Source organism: Seriola aureovittata, chromosome 16, assembly GCF_021018895.1.
Source record: "Seriola aureovittata isolate HTS-2021-v1 ecotype China chromosome 16, ASM2101889v1, whole genome shotgun sequence".
Classification (NCBI taxonomy): domain Eukaryota; kingdom Metazoa; phylum Chordata; class Actinopteri; order Carangiformes; family Carangidae; genus Seriola; species Seriola aureovittata.
The window spans coordinates 18,002,767-18,016,116 of NC_079379.1; the positions used below are offsets into that span (position 1 = coordinate 18,002,767).

The 13,350-nt window shown below is 44.8% G+C and overlaps 1 protein-coding gene across 1 annotated transcript in view; it reads left to right on the forward strand.

The window, feature by feature from the left end:
- Positions 1 to 3,743: 3,743 nt before the first annotated feature.
- The window catches only part of col8a2 (collagen, type VIII, alpha 2), a 47,606-nt gene continuing 37,999 nt past the window's right edge, over positions 3,744 to 13,350 (forward strand). The window contains exon 1 of the mRNA XM_056399518.1: positions 3,744 to 4,508. The gene's annotated coding sequence lies outside the window, so the exon portion shown is untranslated. The remainder of the gene's footprint in view (positions 4,509 to 13,350) is intronic.

The following is a 13,350-nucleotide window of genomic DNA, read 5'->3' on the forward strand; positions in this document are numbered from 1 at the left end:
TCTCTGCACTGTCCCCCCCCCCCCCCCCCCCTTTTATCGGTGTCAAATGATTACCCGAGGGGAAACCGAGCTCGGCAACAATACACGTCAGGTGAGCCTGGGAAATCCAGCCAAAAACTCCCTCGCTCCATTCATCCAACCATCCATCCATCCATCTATCCGTCCATCCATCCATCCCTACACCACCCCTACTGCTCCTCTTGTGCCCTCCCATCACCCCACCCACACTCTTCACCCATGTGCCAGCCGAGCCCAGTGGCAGAGCCCCAAGTCCATCTCACAGGAATTTCCCTGTTGAAATTTATATCAGTTTCAGAGGCCTCAAGTTTTGTCCACAGCGTGTGAAAAACTGAAACTCCCTTCTCCCTCTGTCATTCACTTTCCATCCCTTCCCTTCTTCTTCCTGCTTCTTTTCTCTTCCTGATTGTCCTCTCCTCATTCTCCCTCTTTTCTTACTCTTTTCTTCACCTCAGCCGTGCTCCTCAACTATTTATCTCTATAAAATTCCCTTTCCTTTTCCCTTTCTCCTTCACCACCTTTTTCCACTCACCTTAACAGCCCTGTGTAGGCACAGCCTGGTGAATGCCAGGCATTCCTTTGTAAGGTTAGAACAGACAAAGGTGGACCACATCACCTGAGAGAGAAAACGGCCCTTTTTGAATCGTTGCCTGAGGGGAAGAGAGGCTGATAGCGAAGGAAAGAGGGACTATAAAAACAGAGGAGCAAAGAGAGAGATGGAAGAGAGGAACACCTGTCCTCTGCTGTCCTCATGTGAACCTTCAACTCTGACTTTTGTTACGTGATATCGATGCCTTGTTCGAATAAAAGGAGCTTAGCTGAAAGGAAGTGCTATAGGTGCAAGCTGCCAGTCTAGTACTGAAAAAATAAGGTGTTTAGGAGCTTTTAAGGGGTTTTTTGCATCAGAGCGATGAGATTAAACACTGTCAAAACCATATTAGCTTATGCTATCAGCGTAATAACTACCATACAATACTTTACTCAGAGAGCAACCACTGACTTGAATAAACAAGGTCATATTACAACCTAAAAGTTAATTCCAATCAAGCTCACAAACACAAACAGCTCCACCCTTCAACACACTCCGTCCATTCACAAAACCCACTCAAGGAACATACACGCTCAATGCTCCCACAAATAAATTCACCCCACCACCACCTTTGACTAGAACAGACCCCTACACGCCAACACATAGTGGGTCTATGTTTGGTGACGCTAGGTGTGGTGTAGGGTGGAGTGTATCGGTGACGCCAACCTGCCTTTTCACAGCTTATTTTAGGGCTTTCTGACGAACATCAAGGGCAAAGCCTGTGTGATGCAATGCAACGGTTTTCCAGTCAGTAAATGGCTGCTGTTTGTTTTTGCTCTTACTAATGGAATGGAGCGAAGGGGAAAAGTGGAGTGAAAAAAGAGAAACTTATGACAACCAGGTGTTTTTTCCCTCTTCTCGGGAATGTTTCACCTTGTAAAAGCAAGCGAGTGGGAGGGAACTTGTGTACCGTGCTGAAGTGAATGGTTTGGGGATTTTTCAAGGGGTGTGTGCTGACCAAAAGGGGTTATGAGTGAGAATGAATGTGTGTTGTGTGAAAGTATTAGAGGGTGAGCTGAGTTTTTTTTTTTTTTTTTTTTTTTTTTTTTTTGAGGAGCCAGAGGCAGAATTCTTCAGTGGAACTGTACCATAGCCACGACTGGAAGAGGCAGAGGCTTTCTTGTGTTTGTGTGTTTGTGTGTTTGTGTGTGTGTGTGTGTGTGTGTGTGTGTGTGTGTGTGTGTGTGTGTGTGTGTGTGTGTGTGTGTGTGCGCGCCTCCACCAAGGCCTATTGAGCTACAGAAACCTGTTGCTTTTGTGGTAAAGGGTGTGATCAACAACAACACAAACACACATTCTCATACAGAAACACACACCTGGGGGATGAATGAATGAATGGCAGGCCTAACTACCACACAGGGCTGCTATTGATGACATCATTGCTGGGCATCTGGTCACTCCACCCTTTCCATGTTCAGAGAGCCATTCAGTCAACCTCCACTGCACCATGGCTCTTTCACAGACATGACGCCTTTTGCTTATTTTTTTGAGATTATTCAATTAAGCCGGCTCCAGTTGTGAACAGAATACTTTTCTGTTGACTCTGATGGCATAATCAACAATCGGCCAAGTTTATGACCCTCCATCAGTACAGTAAAGACATCTGTGAGTAGAAAGAAATGAAATGAATTCCATGCTTTATTACTCTAATGCACGATTAATCACTTTGCTATCTTGATATTGATGAAATTTGCCAAAAGCAAACAAAAGAAACACATAAAACCCCATCTGCATTGTAAATTTTGCCATAATAACATTCTTCAAACGGCGGGACCCATTAAATATAGTAGACATTATCCAAATACGTCCTTATTGAGATGTAGCCGATATTTCTCATGCGAGGCAAAGCTGGGTTCAGCCTGACTTTGGTTCTAATGTTTGGTAAATTACACAGTCTGGGGACGTTTATTAGTCTTCATGAGCGAAACATGAATGAAAGGAGTGCAGCGGGACTGCCAGCTCTCGATAACTAGCTGGAATTTATGCAGTGATTGAAGTAATGAATCAGTGGATGTTACTGACATGACAGACCTTTTAATAAATTAGTCCCAGCTGGCACAACGTGATGATGAGCGGAGCCGCAAAAAAAAAAAAAACTTTGGACAAATGTTGGACACTTGCCTCTCTTTCTCCTCCTTGCTGCAGCGTTTCAAGATCCACTTGGAATCACTGTATCTATCTGATCTCCAACTCCAACCAATGGCTTAGTCCCAGTAGGTCTTTCAGGAAAAGGCTAGGCCAGCTTCCCTCCAGCTCGTCCAATCACAAGCCCAGAACTGCTTGCTCTTCAAGGTCCACTACCATCGCACAGGGCCAACTAACACTCTGCCAATTAAACACTGAATGCTAAGCCTGTGCTGGTCTTACTAGACCTCTGCTGTGTTGGAAGTTACCTGGTGAACGATAAGAAACAACTGTAGTTCGTCCAGGTTTTTAGCTAACGTCCAAAACATGATTTCCAATTACCCATGCTGATGAGAATTTATGCATTTTCCCAGCAAATGCTTGGCACGTTTTAAATGTAAGGTCTATTTGATACTTGTAATACATCTTGTAGCAATGAATAGCAGCGCTGTAGCAGTGAAATATGAACCGATGTCATTTACTGCTGTGCTTTGGTGATTAACCCCGAGAGAGTGCTATCATGTAATGATTATACGCAAACTGCAGCAGGTTTTAGGCGACGACACAATGCTCCTTTATGTATTACACTTATCCAGTGTTATGTCATGTAAAGAGATTATTAAATTGCTGTTGGAACTACAAGACAAGTGAAGAGAGAAGTTTTTTTGTGGGAGACTCTAGGATTAAAATCTCTGTGGTGTTTCATGCCAGTATCTACAGGTTAAATTCGATTTGATGATTCGATTAGGGAGCTTGTCTGAGAAGCAAAAGGATAAAGGGCAGGGTGATTTCTTGGAAGGTGAGTTTGGGAAGGAGAGGAGAGTGGAGGGAGGCAGAACATGAGCGAGAGACGCCTGCCAATTCCCCTTTTCTCGTCTCTTTTCGTTCCCTTCCCTCCTCTTCATCCCACCCCACCCCTCTCTGCGTGGCTGCTACCCCACCCCTTCCTGCTCACTCCCCCCTCTGTGCAGCCAGCCACAGACACTTGCTTTTTGTATGAAGGGGGTTAACCCAATGAACAATCCTGTCTGTCTTTCCCAAAATAAGCCAGTGGGAGAGGGATCGGCGAGTAAGCCAGGGAGATTGGAGCAGCGAGGTGCACAGCCCCTGGTTATAAGTCCTGGGAGTGGGAGTGCAGCTTGCTTGGACCCACATATACACTGCCTTGCTGCCTGCCTGCCTGCCTGACTGACTTGACTGACTGACTGAGTCTCACTCCACTGTTACTCACTCTCTCTCCCTCTCTGTCCTGCTTCCTCGCTCTTTCCCTCCTACTTTCCACCCTGAAGAGCGAGAGCACACAGTTTGGGAAGGTGCTCTTCAGACCTGCGTCTGGACAGCGTGAAGACGGCACAGAGAGGATTTTTCCCTCTTCTCTCATCTTCTCCCTCTCTTTCACCGTCTCTGCCAGACAGCCCATGGATGAACTTTTTTGCTTTTTGCTGGCGGCAGAATAATAAAAGTTAAACAGACAATTTGCTCCACCTGCAGTTGAAAATATCCAATTTTTAACTTTTGTTTTTGGGTTTTTTTTTTATTCCTCTGCACTTGTGAGCAGCACTGGACCAGTTCAGGGTGCCAGGTCTTTGCCCAGGAGGACACCACTCCTCTTTTTTGGCTGCATGTTCATTGAATATCTGATGCCATTGCATCCCATGGGAGACACGCGTGGCTGAAGCAAGGAGGGAGGTAGAAGAGAGACCCACCTGACGCTCACACCTACCGCTTCCCTTACCCGGTGCATCCACCTGCCCTTTAACGCTCTGAGGAGAGAAAGGTAAGCCCTACCTGCCCTCAAGTTCCCTCTGGCTGTGTTAGCATCCTCGTGTCCTGTCATCTCTTGTCTTTTCACTTTTATCACATGTCGCTGCAGTGAGCAGGGCCAAAAGAAACAGAAGGAGAAAACAGGAAAGGAGGAAAAATATAAAAATAAAAAACAGACGGTGCAATATCTCAGTCATGGGACCTGCATAATTCTCCTCAGTCCTAAGCTAGTGCACAGAGTAACAACTTGCAGATTTAAAGGAACTGGTACAGTTTGTTCACCGAGCTCCAGCCAAGACACCGTATGGTCACTGATTCTAATATTTAAGTTGTAGCTATGCAACTTCTGTTGATCTGCTTTGAGTGTCCTGACGTTCTCTGCAAAGACAGGGACGTTTCTCTGCACTGAAAAGTGGTGTTATTGATCGTGGATTCTGCCTCGTGTACATGAATTTTCCAGGTGTTTGGGCTAAGACACTGTCGATGCATCCATACCCACACACATCTGGGACTTTTGCTGAAGATGTTGAGGTGGTCGTGGTCTGTATTTGGCGTGTGTTATTGAGGCGGAGCGGCGTGTGGTAGTTGGATATGTACAGCGGGTTTGGCTCTATAACAGATATGCTGATTATCCCCTGAAGAGGAGTGTCCTCCATGCGGACAGATCCTGTGTTTGTATCTGTGAACCATGAGTGACCAAAGCCATGACTCACTGTCACATGCTCTGTTGGCATGGACTGCCACTAGCTTGATAGTTTGTGATAAATTTGGTAAACAAACATATTGTGACGTGGAGGACTACTGAAAATGACCGCATGGTCCTCTTGTTTTTTCTCTTCTCTTCTCTTCTCCTCATCCCCCCGTTGCTTCACTCTGTCCATCCACTGTGACGTCTCTGGCAAGCGACGCTGCATTCCATTGTAACGACATCCCTCCATCGCAAACAGAAAGAGAGGAGAGATAGCCGCGACTGCGAGTCCTCAGGTACCCCGCATGACAAAATAAGAGACGAATAGGAAGGGATGAGCAAAAAGTGAAAAGGAGAAGGGAGCAACAGGAACACATTAGTGAAGCTGAGAAAACGTCCAAAAATAAAGAGAAGATTCCAAAATGCATGCTTTGCTGAGATGATACACTTCTCGATCACATGTGTTTCAGTGCAGCAGCAGCAGGCTTTCTCAGGAAGGAGAGAGATAGAGGGAGACAGAGAGAGAAAGAGAGAGAGAGAGAGAGAGAAGTATAGCTTGAGAGAAAGAGAGAGGGGGGAGAGAGTCTGGAAAAGACAGTGGGCTGGAGTTCTGAAATCCAAAAACATTTGGCAGCATCCCTCTATTTCACTGGCTTACGGCAAGAAAAGTCAACTGGATATGTACCTGTGTGTGTGTTGGTGCACGTGTAGCCACACATGCTTGCTCTTAGGTGAGTGAACCTGTGTGAGTATCAAAGTGCGTTACACAATCTTCAAGGGGAGTGGGTGAATGGATACACACTAAAGCGTGAACTCTCCCCCCCTGGCAGCGAGGTTCTACAGGAGTTCTGCGGTCTGCAGAGCTGCTGCACAGCAGCGTGTGCTTTACTGTTCAAAGTCGTATCTGCTCACAAGGTTCAGGCCCTCTCATACAGATTTAGTGGTTTCCAGTCAGCTTCCCACCCCCTCTTTGTTTCGATTCAAGTACCTGAAGTTTGAGAAGATTTATGCTTCCCTTCTCCTTCTGCAAGCATCACTCTCCGTTTTTTTTTTTTTTTTTCATGGCATGTATTTCAATGTCTGGCACAGGCGTGATGACAACATTGTGCGGTGACCACTGCAACCCCCACGCCACTGACTGGGGTTCTGTGTTCTCAAGTGGGTGGCGACTGGTCAGCAGTTGGTTGACTGGTGGTTACACGCAGCTCAAGTGTGTATTTGTGTGTGTGTGTGTGTGTGTGGTACATTATTTAACCACAACTAACAGCCTCCAACCAGCTGCCCATTCCAGTCTTTTGATCCTCGCTGCCAAAGCGTGACCAACCATACACAAACACCAGTTACGCTGGATGCACATCGGCACACACATGCAAACTTTATGCCCTGTGCAATGCAAACATCTACATGGATTTAACACTCCTTACAGACATACACACACACACACACATACACACACACACACACACACACACACATACACAAACACGCACACACACATCTCAAACAGATGAACACGCTCACACTGTCCGTTGCCAAACCGCCTGCTCATATAGTGCTGAGCTTCTCACGCCCCACTGCAGCTACTTTATAGGCCAGAACGTGTTGAAGTTGAGACTTTTAAGACTCCAAACCTGACATCAGCTCTTCCATTTTTTGAAAATCTTTGCAGATAATTCCTGCTCTGATGTCAAGGTCAAAGAACAAGGGCTTCTCTGTGGATCTCTAAGCTTTTTTGGTGGAGGCTTTCATCCTCATTAGAGCAGCAAAAGAGAGGAAGAACTGAAAGGAAAGAGCACTTGGATGGCTCAGATGTAAGACACTATGGATGTCTCTCTACTCAGTCAGGAGCCTGATTGTGGTTCCTTCTTGCTGATTCTTGCTGAAGAATGTCTCACTTCTACTTCATCAGAGGGATAGAGGCTGAGTCGATGCATTTGTAGAAGCCGAGAGCAAAAGAGACCAAAGGAGGTTGAGGGGATTTTAATTGGACTTTGTATCACTCTGTGTCTGGCTTGTAAAAGAGTTTACACTTTGCGGCCACAAGGAGGCAGAATACCAGGCAGTTCAACATATAGAGAAACATAGCATCTTGTAGTGAAGAGAACCTGTTGTTGTATTTGTGAACACTGGGACTTTATGAGTGTTTTTACATTTGGCAAATGTAACGCTCCACTAACTACGCTCTCTCATACCACCCATGCTATTCAATGTAAATGCTCACTGTTCTGTTTCCAGCTGTCACACCACAACTCGAGTAAACAGATCGCTCAATCTCACCCCTGATGCCTGATCACTTTTAAGATGAGCTCAAAACGTTTATGTTTGGTTTGCTTTGGTTCATCTTTGTGTGTGCTTTTGCATGTGTGTGGGTCAGTCTTATGCCATGCTAGCAGGAAATGAAGGAGAATGCCACTCATTCTCAAGGCAAAGTAAACGCCCACTTATTCCTCAACTTCCCTGGACACACACACACACACATGCACACACACACACGCACACACACACACACCTTTTTCCTTTTGTTTCATACATACTTTGACATAAAGAGGAAAGAGAGTGAAAACAGGGCACTCCTTTAAGGGTCTCTCCAACAAAGAGTGTGTTTTCTTCAGTGCTCTTTTCTGCCGGAAGGCCGTGCCTGTAATTACACACACACACACACACACACACACACACACACACACACACACACACACACACACACACACACACTGTACCTGCACACACTCTTCGGCACATATTATAAAGTTTGCTAACTGGTGCTGCTGATATTCTGAATGAGGAATTGCCGTGACGGGCGGTGGAAACAGAATACAGGTCCTGGTCTTAATCATTGCCTGGACCATAACATTCAAGATTAATAGGCCGGATTTGTTTTTCAGATAAAAGGAGGGGGGAGGGGGGAGAAAAAGAGAGGGAGACAATAAAAGGCTGAAGCATTTTCGCAGGCACTTGCACGAAGATTTGTATGTTGTCTCCCTTTACCTCCTTTTGACTCTTCTGTTTATTGTCTCTGAGCTGTTTATACATTACCAGTAGCCGTTTTGGCCTGGACATGTAGCTGATATGTGATAGTCAGTCAGCTATATGGCAGATAGGGAATCTGCATGGCCCTCCACAGTAGATGGAGGAGCATGTTATTAATCAGGCCCTTGTATTGAAGGACATTGTTTTGGCTCTCTGCTCTGTATGAGCTGTGAAGAAACAGAGTACAGGACAGGCGGAGGTGGAGGAAAACAAAAAACAGTAGACAGTAGACTTTTCCATGATTCTAATTCTGTTTTATTTGTATTAAAATTCTGGCAATTTAACTTATTTAGGTGTGTGTTTGTGTGTGTGTGTGTATGTGTGTGTGTGTGTGTGTGTGTGTGTGTGTGTGTGTGTGTGTGTGTGTGTGTGTCAGTCTCTGATTCATTTGTCTGTCTCCCTTTATCTGTGTTTATCTGTCTCCCATTTGCACTTTCATTCTCTCATAACAGTGTCTGGACCAAAGGGAGTTTTTCCACTGGGCTGGCAGCAACAGGGGGACAGAGAAAGAGAGACAGGGAGACCGAGCAGTGGGGAGGCTTGGCAGACGCCCCTTGTTATTTTTCCTCCGCCTCCCATTGACTCTGTCAGCGGCGTCTCAGTCTTAGAAGAGCCTGCAGGCTCAGAGGGGCTTGACAACATGCCCTCTTCAGCTATCTAGAGGAAACTTATCGCAGGCACGCTTACGAGACAGAAGCAGGAGGAAGTGGGGACTTACATCATTGCATTGCCACTTTTTCCCCTCTCAACATTCCCTGTCCTTCTTGAATTCATTCCAGTTGCCCCTGCTTCTTCCCTTCTTTCTGTCCTTTTCCATCATTTTTTACTGATGTCGACTACAAATCCTCTTGAATCAAACCCCCATTCTTCACCAGGCTCAAACTAAAACCCCTGCGGTAAAGCAACCTTGTTCTCCAATTCCAGACATTGCTTTTAGTCAGCAAGGCCTGAACAAGGCGCAGTAACTAAGCCACGGACAACACACGCATTAAGCAATGCTTCCTGGAGACAAATCTATATTTTTCCAATGTGTGTTGGAGTTTTTTGGGACGGCAGCTTGTGTTTTCAAAGAGGATCCAACAGGAACAAACAGGAACGAGAGCCTGAGTGCTCATCCAGCAACAGTGCTGTTGCTAGTTAATGGGATGTGACATCTCGCGCTCTTCCGCTGAGGCTGAGTTTTCCCTCGCTCATCGCTGGATGCAATGGAAGCGAGAGTTTCCCCGTGTCTCCTCAGGATGTGTGTGACCTCCCCACTTAGTTTCTGTTATGGGGAAGAAAAGGAGGGGGGGGATCCATAACACTGAGCAAAGCCAAATGAAGATTGTTTGATGTTAGTATGTTCAGGTAGCTGGTACAAATGAGCATGTGCGCACAGTGCATATGGGTAGGTTTATTTGCCTTTGGCTTTTGACTCTGCTACCTCTCATTCATTGCCCCTCAGTTCACCGTCTGGCAAGAATTTTGTTTGGGGCTTCCAAAAGCAGGACGTTGGGCCAACTCTTAACAGGGGTCAACTCCGCAGTATTAAACTCGCATTATCCCTCTTTTCATCTTGTTGCAGATGTACTTCCCAAGCCAACTGTTTATTTTTATTATTTCACTTCAGATGCGGGATGGATATATCTCTCTCTGATGGGTCAATATTGAGTAAAGGGTTAGAAACAGCTCTTCTGAGACCATTCGAAAAGCTCCAGACTTTGTTATTGTTCAGTCTGAGCTTGATTTAGACGTGTGCGTAGGTGTTCGGTAAAAAGAGAAAAGAGACCGGGGTTATTGTGGTGTTATGGTCCCCTCGGAGCAGGATAATAAAAAGCATTTTATTTCACAGAGCCAGATTTTCTGGAGTAGGAAATGGATGCTTACTAAGTGACACATGTACTGTACGCTCAGACACAGCAGAGTTTTTTTTCCTAATCCTCAGTAGCAGACAGCAACCTCATTTCTACCATGCATCAACAAGTTTTGTTCCACCAAATACCTCATAGTTGAGTTTGCAACTGTTAAAGGAATAGTTCAGCATTTTGAGAAACACTCTTATTCACCCACATAGAAGATCTATACCGGGTAACCAGCACCTCTAATAAATTAATTAATAAATAAGAAATAGATCCAGACTGAATTTTTCCACTCGTATGGATTTCTTTTTTCATCTAACTCTTGGCAAGAAAGTGAAAGTGCATTTCCCAAAATGTTGAATTTACCACACTGAAATTTTTTCTGCATGGTTACATTTCTGGCAACAGTTGTATTGTTGCAGAAAATGTTGGTCAAGTCGGTTGATATAAAATAATATAAAAAAGAGCAGAAACATTTATAACACATTTAAAGAAACATTAAACGATTTCTTTTTTTTGGCCACTTGGGGGCAGCAGAACAAGCCGTAAACACACTATTAATGTTACTGTGTTATGGAGTTGATGGTGAACATGTGAGCACAACCTTGCATACTTACACATCCAGTGGAAACGGAACCACACGAGCATTCATTCTTTTGTGTTTCTGGCCACCTGAGGAATGCTAAACTCCAATATTCACTTCTAGCTCTGTTTTGGTCTTCACCAACTTCTGAGAAAAACATCTCATTCTTTAGCCGATGAATCCCACCACTATGTGGGCGAGTACCGAAGTACAATATTGATTAGTGCAATGAGCGTAGTGCAGTCACCAGAACTGAATCTAAGATATGCTTTAAAAGTTAACAGTGGGAGGTAATGACATGAACTACTTCGATATGAAATGGAAACATTTAAGACTGTCAATGCGTTTCCTATGTCCTTTCACATATTAATCACTGTGGCGTCTCTCACTAGCAGGTGAGGACAGGTGCCCACCACATGGCCACAGACATCTGTGAGCTCTCTTTCTTCCAGCCTTAGACAAACTGGCAGGGGTTGCCAGTTTCTGCCCAGATAAACACCTGAAGTTTGGCTTGGCTCTCACTGTTCCTCAAAAAGATGGATTTAAGAGGACTTATCCCCTACAGTGGACCACCTTGGGCTTTCGGTTTGTTTCTTTTGAAAATTTTGTTATGTCACACTGTATTATGCATCCCAAGAGCATAAATTACGCCTCAAGTGGGTCATACAGCCTTTGTGTACATTGATATATGTTTACCTTGGCTTCAATCCCATGTGAAGACAGCAAATCAAAACAACTAATTAGCCAGAACACACAAATTTTGCTCGAGCCATCACAGTATCCCATGATTGTTCAATGCAGGGTGCCGGTTCACTCAGACTTTATGTTTAAATGGCTTTGGCTTAGAGACTTAATCCTTTCTGTACAGACTTTGAGCTCATTGGGCAACATGTGTTTCATAATGCAACGCTCAGAGGCATTAGGCAGCATACAACACAACCAGGCCTTCAAGGCTTTTGTCCTAATCATTTCCTGTAATCAGCAGCAAAGTAGTGAAACGATGAAATGAAAAAGCGACTTTGTGCTCATTCCAGCTCGTTTTAGGTGAACACTGTGTGAGCTTTACTGACTGCATTCTGCGTTTTTTGTGTGTGTGTGTGTGTGTGTGTGTGTGTGTGTGTGTGTGTGTGTGTGTGTGTGTGTGTGTGTGTGTGTGTGTGTGTGTGTGTGTGTGTGTGTGTGTGTGTGTGTGTGTGTGTGTGTGTGCGCATACGTGGTCTTAACTGCAGTTCTCTTGTTTCTGTTTATCCCTGCAATATATGTAATGCTTCCTGAAGTTCGACAGGAGAGAGCAGTGCAGTCTGGCAGCATTCCTACGCGCTTAAAGAAGCTGTTGAAGAAGAATTATTTTGTTTCATGCTCACAAGACAGGAAGGGTTATTGCTCTGCCTCCAGTAACAATTTAGGAGGGATACAAGTGGAGTAGAGTTTCATGGAGAACATTTGAGATGATGTACAGTGAAGACTAAGATAAACAAGCACAAGACTAATCGGATGACAGCCTCGCTGTTTGCCTCTCCATCGCACATTAGCTCGGTTTTGTCTGTCAATGTGACCTTAAGTAGGTAACATAAGTAAGCATGCGAGCAACTATGGAAAGCTTTTCCTTATAAAACCTGGAATTTAAGTTAGTGGTGTCTCATTCACCATATATAGCGATGACGCTAAGTATATTTATGTAGATCAAATACAATACTCAGCTCATTCATCCATATGAGTGAATTGTTTTTTACCCTTTTCCATGCATGAGAAGAAGATTAGAGGGTTTAGGAAGCTGCTGTTGGCTGTAAGAACACAGCTGTCGTTGCATAAAGCACCACAGCAGTGAACTGTCTCGTTAAAAACTGAGGAAGGTCAAAGATTTACATGAGCTTAGTTAAAACCCGGACGTTCTGTGGATGATAGATTGCAGAATGAAAACATCCTTTACCTGACATTAACCATGCAAGTCTGCAGTTGTTTGGACAGTGAACGCTACAGAAGTACAACCACTTCTGGGAAGATGTTCATTGGCCAACCAACATAATACTTAATTAGAGAGGGCTTTGAATCAATTACCACGCACTTTCATGTGGTTTGCAGATGGCTACACAATCTCTGTTCCCCACTTTTTCTGCTCTTTCCTCTGCGAGCTGCCAGCAAAAAAAAAAAAAAAAAAAAAAAACCCTGTTGCGTTGCCTCATTGCTAATTTGAACCAGAGAAGTGGTCATTTCCTAACAGTGGGCCCCGGTCTGCTCCACAAGCCGAACCGACAACCAGCCCAATGGAGCCTGAGCTGGAGTCCTCCCAAAGCTGGGCAGAAACCACACAAACCCAAGTCTTCCTGACATGTGGTGAAAGTGTGATAGGGATATAGGAAACATCAGGAAGGGTTAGGAAAGAGCAATGGCGATGGATCCATTTGGAAAAGAAGGAAAGATTCAAGTGAGACACGATGAAAAACGGGGATAGAGGAAAGTGGAAGGGGCGATGATTGTGGGAAAGAGGCAAGGGGAGGTGAAAGCACAGGAAAAGATTTGAGGGTAGAAGACGCAGAAAAGAGAAAATAAGCTTGGTCTGAGGAGCACTCGGTTTGTAGCAACCATGTGGCGTCTTTGATCTGGCCGAGGATTTGAACCAGTGTCAACAGAAACATGCAGGGGCCGTCTGTTTGCTCCCAGACACAGATCATTCCTCCATGAATTACTCTGCTACAGTTTGCCGCAGCCTCTTTACTAC